Genomic DNA, 8,764 nt, shown 5'->3' on the forward strand with positions numbered 1-8,764 from the left:
CTTGACCTGTGTTGATATCTTTCAGAATAAAAGTCCGGTAGTGCACAAACAAACAAAATAATGCCAGGATAAAAAAGGTAAATTATAATAACAGTACAAGAAATAAAGCAACAAAACAAACACAAAAAAAAAAAACAATAGCATAAATAATTAAATTCTTACAATTACAAACAAGCAACACCTTTACATTAATGAAAAATTATGAAAATAGAGCACAAAAGGACAGTTTTAATGGCCTGTCTATTAACACTATGTTGAATAGTTCAAATGTTTCAGTTCCTTAATAAACAAAGTAAAATATGTTTGTTTTTTTGTTGGAAATTTTACACTTATGAATATGAAACTTAATTAGTAAAATAAATAGATTAATAACAAAAACTTCATGATTCAGCTTATCAAAAGTAACATATCCTGATAGTATTATATTTATAGATCACTTCAAAAAATAATCATGTCATCATTTGCTCTTCCTCCTATGGTTGTAATCCTATTTGAGTTTCTTTCTTCTGTTGAACATAAAGAAGATATTTAGAAAGATGCTGGTTGCTGGGACCCATTAAACTCATAGTTATTTTTGAAAGTTGATGGGTACCATTCCTAAAATTTAAATATATCATTTGTTTAACAGAAAAAAAAGAAACTCAAATTATTTTGAAGAAGTGACTGATGAGTAAATGGTGACAGAACTTTCTTTTTTGGTTGAAATGTAACTTAATGGACAACTTTCATAATGCTAGTGTTTAGCTGTGCCTTTACTGAATGAGCACTGTGCTACGTCCGACAGATCACACTATTATGTTTTTCTCTTCTTTTTCATTCTTTTATAACACATTTTATCTGTTTTTATGCTTATTTTATTTATTTATTTTTTTACTATTTGTTTTTATTTCTCTTATACTTGTTTCTTTTATTCCTGTTTATGTAAAGCACTTTGAATTGCCACTGTGTATGAAATGTGCTATATAAATAAACTTCCCTTGCCTAGTGTAGCAGAGGCCAGCTAGCGAAGTGTTATGCAGGTAAACATCACTCCTCTGACCTCTAAAGGTGCTCTAGCGACAGATGCCAAATGCCATGGTCTTTAGCCTCCTTGTTAGAGCAACCGACTCCCATTCACAGAATCGTCTGTTCAATCCTTGCTCATCGCGGCAGACTGGTGGGTTACACTAAGAATTTAGCATTCCTATATATTTTTATGTTTGAAATTGAACTTCAGACTCCAAAAATATGAGTGATTCAGCACGTACATTTAATAATGTTAAAGAGGTTTAATATGTTTTGATTAGATTATAAACCTTACCGTTTTGTGAATGAGTGCATATTCTGTGCTTCTGAATGGCTGTATTTAAATTTCTGTTTCGTCAAATTGAGGCCAAATAGCTCATCACTGCAAATCTCCTCACATAGCATGTTGTTAGGACACAGGGTTACAATGTAACATGCTCACCTAATGTTTACGTTCGTAATAAATTTGATAATTAAAAACCTCATTTTGGAACTCTGAATCTGCGTCTCATTTCAGAGTCTGCCACTGTCCACCGGAGGTGAGAGTGATGCAATCTCAGCTTGCATCATAAAGGCTGCATCCAGATACTTTTGTCGGAGGTCGCATTTTAGTCACAGGTGCATGCTTTGAGAGCCTTTCTGACTGAAAGAATGAATGAAATATGCAGTTTTCCAACAGGGCAACTGAGGGTGCTGAAATATAACTGGCTAAACTGGCATTGTTTTTCAGAACGTTCACTTGGCATGTTTCCTAAATATCTGCAAACATATTATGGTATTTTTTTATACTTTAGAACAGTCAAAAACCAACACCTTTAAACTGACTTCAAAAAAAAGTCTTCTGAAAAAAATATATGCTTTTATTTATCGTAAAATGTCTTTGTTTGTTTTAATATTCACAAGTAAAAGAAGGAAAGAAACATGAAAACGTAAACAAATTATTGTAGGAATAAATAGTTTTTAAAATGATCAAGCAAGAACAAAGCAAGAATGAAGATCAAGCAATGGAAAATTTGGAAATCTGAGTATCACATTGTTTGCATAACCCAAAAAACTAACAAAATCTTTCTTATTGAAAAAACTATTACAGGTGTCACGGTGGCACAGTGGGTAACAGAATCGCCTCACACCAAGAAGGTCGCTGGTTCGAGCCCCGGCTGGGTAAGTTGTCATTTCTGTTTGTATGTTCTCCCCATGTTGCCGTGGGTTTCCTCTGGGTGCTCCAGTTTCCCCCACAATCCAAAGACATGCGCTATAGGTGAATTGGGAAAGCTAAAATTGTTCGTAGTGTATGTGTGTGAAGGAGAGAGCGTGTGTGTGTGTGTGTTTCCCAGTGATGGGTTGCAGCTGGAAGGGAATGCGCTGCGTAAAACATATGCTGGATAAGTTGGTGGTTCATTCCGCTGTGGTGACCCCAAATTACTAAAGGGACTAAACCAAAAAGAAAATCAATGAATGAAAAAAGTATTACTAAATACAAACAAACTAATAATAAATATGTTTATAAAATGCTTACATTGTGTAAAATATGTATATAAATCTATTTTATTTAATGTTACATATTTTTATTTTAATAAGTAGATAACTGTAAACATATCCAAATAAAAAATGAAAACATGCATGACTATTGTCATGATAAATGCATGCGTGTAAATGCATTCATGTTTTAACTTAAATGATCACAAACTTCTTGCTGACAAATGGGTAAAAGCATGTGGTTTGAACAATATTGGCAATTAATCTAGGCATGGGCAGGTATAAGATTCTGATGGTATGATAACCTTAGATAAAAATATTACGGTTGCATGGTATTACGGTATTGTGATCACTGCTCTAAAACATATTCTTTTTAAATGTCTGGGTAAAAAAGAAAACCTTTTTTTCTCTTTGAACACAATACATTTTATTTTTTTAAATATTTATAATATTTTGGAGCAGTAAACATGTCAGGCTAAGTAATTCAAATGAATCATTGACCTGCTGTATTCATTTGTTTCAAAAACACAGATTTCTTTACAATTTAAAGTGGCATCTTTGGATATTTTTCTACTGGAGATACTGTTGTCTTAAAAAACAAACAAAAAATGTACATAAAAAAATCTTACATATACCTTAGGAACGATATTACTTAAAATTTTGGTGGTTTTAAAACCTTGACTTTTCCAAACCGCGGTATACCTTGAAAACGGTTAATAAATCACGATTTTAAACCTACACAGAGTATTTTGGGATTTGCTGCAGTTGATTAAAATTACACACGATGGCGCTACAAGCTTTAAAATAACAGAAGGATGAGCCACTCATGTCGCAGATGGAGGGAGGATCTGGCACTTGTTGCTGCAAGCAGTTTTAAATTGTGCAGAATACAAACGCACATCTGAACTTTTGCACTTTTATACTGCCTTATTTTTTATATCAGGTTATTTGACATATCTGATGGCTTTGTTGTTGTTGTTGTTGTTGTTGTTGTTTTTTTTACAATGAAATGTACATCTATTCTTCATTTCTTTCTTTCTTTCTTTCTTTCTTTATTTATTTATTTATCTATCCATTATTCATTTCTAATTTTTATTTTATCAACCTGTTTTGGTTCTGTGCATATTTAATCATCTTTTATTTTAAAAACATGATGCCAAAGGACATTAAATTGAATGTATCAAATAATTCTATAATTTGCTTTATTATATAATTGACCTTTCAAATTTATTAATAGCATATAACAGCATTAATATAGCCGTCTATTAATCATCATAGACTGCTGCCGTGTGTTTATTCTGGAGCTGGCCGGACTGTGCTGGATATGTGCATGTGTCTGGCGGTCTGCCGTGTGCCTCTACATGTGCGTGATTATTACACCGCTGCCTGCTCACTTCCCAGCGGGCGGAGGAGGAGTGAAGCTGCGCTGAATCCAGCACACAGCCAAACACGCGGAGAGAGAGACTTAACCTAATTCAGGAGCTAACTGCATTAGAAAGGGACGTGATGCATTTCAGTCATGTAAAGAAGGTTTAAAGACTGATAATACGAATAGTGGCTTGACCTGCGTCACAAAACCTGACACTTTTTATTACGGCCAAGTGGACTTTAGTTTGGAGGCTGGTTGGAATATTTGTAACCTGACTCTTATCATATTGTGTGTCTAAAGGATTTGCATAGTCGGAGCAAGTTTTATGGGTTATGTAAGTGTTACATAAGGACGAACTGTGATGGGAAAAACACAGCGATGTTGTTTATGCTGCTAAACATGGTTTCAAGCTTTCCAACACACAGACACAGACAAAATCCACAGGGAAAAAAGACTTTATTAATACTTTTACTTTAATGTATGTCAACAATACCTTAGACAAAATATATACATCAAGCAACCTTCTCTTAGGTCCCAAAATAAAAAGTAAGTACCTCTTCCTATACAAAACTAATTGTTTTTTGAACATTACATTCACTTTCTTTTGCTTCTATGAAGGATCCAGGATTACAAATGTAGATATCCGTCATCATGTTTACTGCTTTAAACAGGTAAAGGCAACAGCATGAACAAAGATCTGTCCTAATTTGACCAGAAATGAACACAGAACATGATGCTATGTACACAATCTCATGGCATACAGCGCTCGGCTGTCTAAAACTTAAAGGTGTGGGTCACGTATCAAAAATACAGATGTACAAGAAGTATAAACAAAATAATTACACAATGCGGATACCTCACAACAGCTTCACCTACGTGCACGAATGGATGACAAACTCAAGAAGCTACAGCGTGATTACATCACTCCCGTATTTACACGAGCGTCACGTCTCAAGAGTCCGTGGCGTCCTCGTTTATGCAAGAAAACTCAGATGAGCGCGAGATGGGAAACGTGCACGCAGTCAACCAATGCAAAGACGTTTATTTGGTAGCCTTCTAGTCTAAAAGGACGAGTCTTATCGGTTAAAGCAGTCACAGAAGCAGAAGAGAGTGGAGCTTCCTGATCAAGCGTCCACGGCACAGAGAAATGTCCAAAAAGCAGCATCTACAGGGGTGATGTTTTATTATAAAAGGACTTTTCGTTTACATTCAACAAATGAAAAGGTGCTTGTGCAAAGTCCTTATCATTGGGGGGCCATCTGCACGTCACATTCTGGGTTTAGTTTTGTTTACGACTTAAACATTCGGCATAAGTGCAGAGAGCAGCCGTTCACCCTCCCCAGATACTTTTACTCGAAGAACAGTGCTCACTGTCCTCTTTTTGACCTTCTTCACAGTGTCTCACAGTGCTTTGCACGGGACCTCCTTTACTCGTCTGGGACAGTTCCATCTCTGGATGCGTGTCTGCTGGTTGCGGAGGGAGCTGATAAGAGAGAGTGTGTTTATGTGTGTTGGAGGGAGGCCGGCGTACTTCTGAGAGGAATCAGAACAGCTGTTCGCTGTGCTTGAGGGCGCTGCTTCGCTGCTTTGAACTTTGCCTTTGCGCCCTCTTCAACCGAACCCTCTTCGGGAGCTTATTCAGCAGGGAAGTCCACTCTCAAGACCAAAACATTCAGAGAGCGGGTTGGTGGTGGACCCCAGATGGAATCCTCAGTCTTTGGTTTCCAGGTTAATGGAGGAACTTGTTTGAGGGCCTGCAGGAGAGCAGGAGAGTCCATGGAGGTGGGAGTGGAGACGGGGGAGCCCACTCGTGAGGACATGACCATGGATGAGGGCAGTTTCTCAGGAGAGAGGCCTGCCGGGGAGCTGCCGAGACCTGGGTACAATACCGGCATTGCCCCTGGGTACCAACACTTCTCCAACATGGGCAAGTATGCGGCGGCCGCGCCAGGCGGAAAGAGGTAGAAGGGCATGCACAGGGGCTGTGGTGGCGAAAAGCTCACGTAGGGGCTGTGGCCGCCCACTACATCATGCCCTGACAGAGACTCATCTTCTGAGGAGTCTGACCTTGGCCGTTTGCTAGGTGGCTCATCCAGCTCCTCTTTAATGCTGCTGCTGTACTTGAGAGCCCCGCTTTCTTTACATAGCAGTCCGGCCGCTGAGCTTTCTGGTCACGCTTTTCGTACTCGCCCCCATAGCCACTGTCGGTGTCCGTATCACTCCCGCTCTGCTCACTGCTGTGGGGATAAGTCCTTTGAATGACAGGCACACAGTTTTTAGCATGACCTTCAGCAGCTTTTGGCTGTAGGCCTGATGGTTTCTCCCGACTCTCTTGGGCTTTGGGAGCGGGCTCTTCCAGACGAGGGCTCTGAATGAGCTCAGATGCCACTTTTTGAAGGTGCTCGATTATGTGAGCAGGTGTCAGGTCACGCATGGTCTCTTGATTGGCCAGGAACTGAAGAACCTCCTTGGCGCACAAGTGGAACCCTGAACGAAACATCTCTTCACTGTTTTCTGAGTGCCCATTTTCCTGTTCGCCTGCAAAAAACAATAAGGGTTAGAAACAAGCCCAAGTTTTCCTTCACAACACTCCCTGAGGCCAGATCATTCTCTGTGTTGCGCAAGCATGTCTCAATTTCTTTATTTTGTAATGCACTCAAAAACAACTGAAAGGGGAGGGGAGGTGAAAAGTTCAGCAGGGCCACTTCCTGCAACATACATTTAATGTGTCGACTTTTTGGCATTATCGAAAACTCACCGATTTGCAATCCATTCTGCAAGGAAATGATCTTCTGTTGCTGCTGTTCCAGTAGGTTGTTAAGAGCCTTCACATGCTTCAGTGTGAGTTCCAAGACAACAGCCTTCTCCAAGTGTCCCAGAGTCTAAAACAGGAAGAACCCAGATAAGCATGTTGATCTTTCTTATGTAACGCTCTCCGCAGCGGCTCGGAGAGGACAAACCTGCACTGAGCAGGAATGAAGACACTCCTCTCTGCTCACCAGTGCATGCACATGTGCGTGCTAGAAATATTCAAATACTCCGAATGACAATCTAACACGCCTTGTTTAACATGCCAGATACAGAGTGCCAAAGGTGAAGGTTTTATATAATAAAATGTAAATCAAGCACATTGTAGGAGCGTGACTAATCCAAAAGCAGGACAAACATGATTTATTCATGATCAACAAGCAGGTGGCGCTTTACACTACAACATAGTGAGGAGGTGAGCCCATCCACTCCCATATTACTTACAGTGAGTTTAAGGTGTTCGGGCCAGCAATCCTTCAACTGCGCGATGCACTCGTTTATTCGGTCTCTTCTTTTCTTCTCGATCAATCGATGAGGCAGTTTGTACGTATCCTGGGGGTCAACAGATAAAACTATATATTAACTTCGATGCATAAAACAAGCAAAAATAAAAAAATATAAATAAAAAAGGCAAATTGCGCACTTGTTTAGAACACCAAAATACATTTAAATAAGAAAATAGTGATAAGTAAAGCGTGCGCATTTATATTTGTGCGTAATTACGCATTCGTACCTTACTGTCCTCACTGCGCTTCATTCCTCGTCTGGGTTTATACACATACATGGGAAAGTCCATTCTATAAAATAAGTAAAATAGAGCCAATAAGAGAACTGCGTCGCGTTCACAGACATACACACACACACACACAAAACAGCGTGAGGAGACTGACTTACCCTTGCATGTCAGAGATATCCAGCGAGGGGTGTTTGGACATACACGGTGGAGGCTGAGCACTGGTAATCCTTTCCATTTCACCCTAGTGTCTTACTGGTGTAAGTATAGGGTAAATAAAAAATAATAATTATAAAAAGTAGATATAAAAATAAAAAAAACAATCCGTTATTCTCTCATCAAAGTCCACATGTGTTTTCCTCGAATAAAGTAGTTCTTTCCAGATACAAGACTCAGAAGTAGGACGCAGAAGTGATGTTGTTGTGAGGTGGAGATGCAGGAGGCGTTTGTCGGCTCCGGTGCTGGTTAAATGAGTGTATGTGGGTGGATTTGAAGTACGTGTTAAATAAACCCTGTGACTGCAGACACGTCTCGAGCTCCAGTCACATGAGCCTCACGTGTGTGACGGCGCTTTCAGAGCTCAACCCATTTACAGCAGACCGCCGCCCTCCCGTGTCCCGTGTACCACCATGCTGCTCGCTCGCTCTCTCTCTCCCTCCCCGCCCCTCTCTCTGCTCTCTCTCTGCGCGCACAACAACAGCTCGTCTCTCGGAGGCTTGTTAGTCTACTGTGTAATGAGCGTCTTATCCTGGATTGACTTTAAAAACGATGATATATACAAATATTGAGTATTTTATGGAGACATTCTACTTAAAGACATTTATTTTCAAATACTTTTATTATTAATTATAACTGAATTACAAACATAATCAATCATTAAAACGTGTGTGCATTTGTATCTCTGTGTTTTGTACTGTATGTGGATATATTTCTTTGCAAAATAAGCATTACATATTATAAATTATTATAATCTTAAGTAATATAAGAATGCACATAGACTCGTTATGAGTTATATAATAGACAAAACTCGTTTTACAAACACACACATTGTTTATGTGATTAATTTTACTTATTTAAATCCAATACATATTTGAAATATATTAAATTAAGTGCCTATATTACATAGTAATACTAACATTTTAACGTAAAATAATATTTATTAGCTAAATTATGCTAATAAACAACTCATTACACATATTAAATATATAATTTGTATTTAACAACTATATAAAATAATAGAAATATTTTAAATAATAAATATAATAATGCAGTGCTCATACATAGACCATTATTAATATGATCAACTGTAATTATTAACTTTTAGATATTGCTTAAAATAAATAGACCTAAGTATAAATTATATTATTTTTTAT

General features: G+C 38.3%; 1 pseudogene; it reads right to left on the reverse strand.

Annotated features, from left to right (window-relative positions):
• Positions 1 to 4,289: 4,289 nt before the first annotated feature.
• On the reverse strand, positions 4,290 to 7,943 carry LOC130237300 (class E basic helix-loop-helix protein 40-like; annotated as a pseudogene).
• Between the last annotated feature and the right edge of the window lie 821 nt (positions 7,944 to 8,764).

Source organism: Danio aesculapii, chromosome 11 (assembly GCF_903798145.1).
Source record: "Danio aesculapii chromosome 11, fDanAes4.1, whole genome shotgun sequence".
Lineage (NCBI taxonomy): Eukaryota > Metazoa > Chordata > Actinopteri > Cypriniformes > Danionidae > Danio > Danio aesculapii.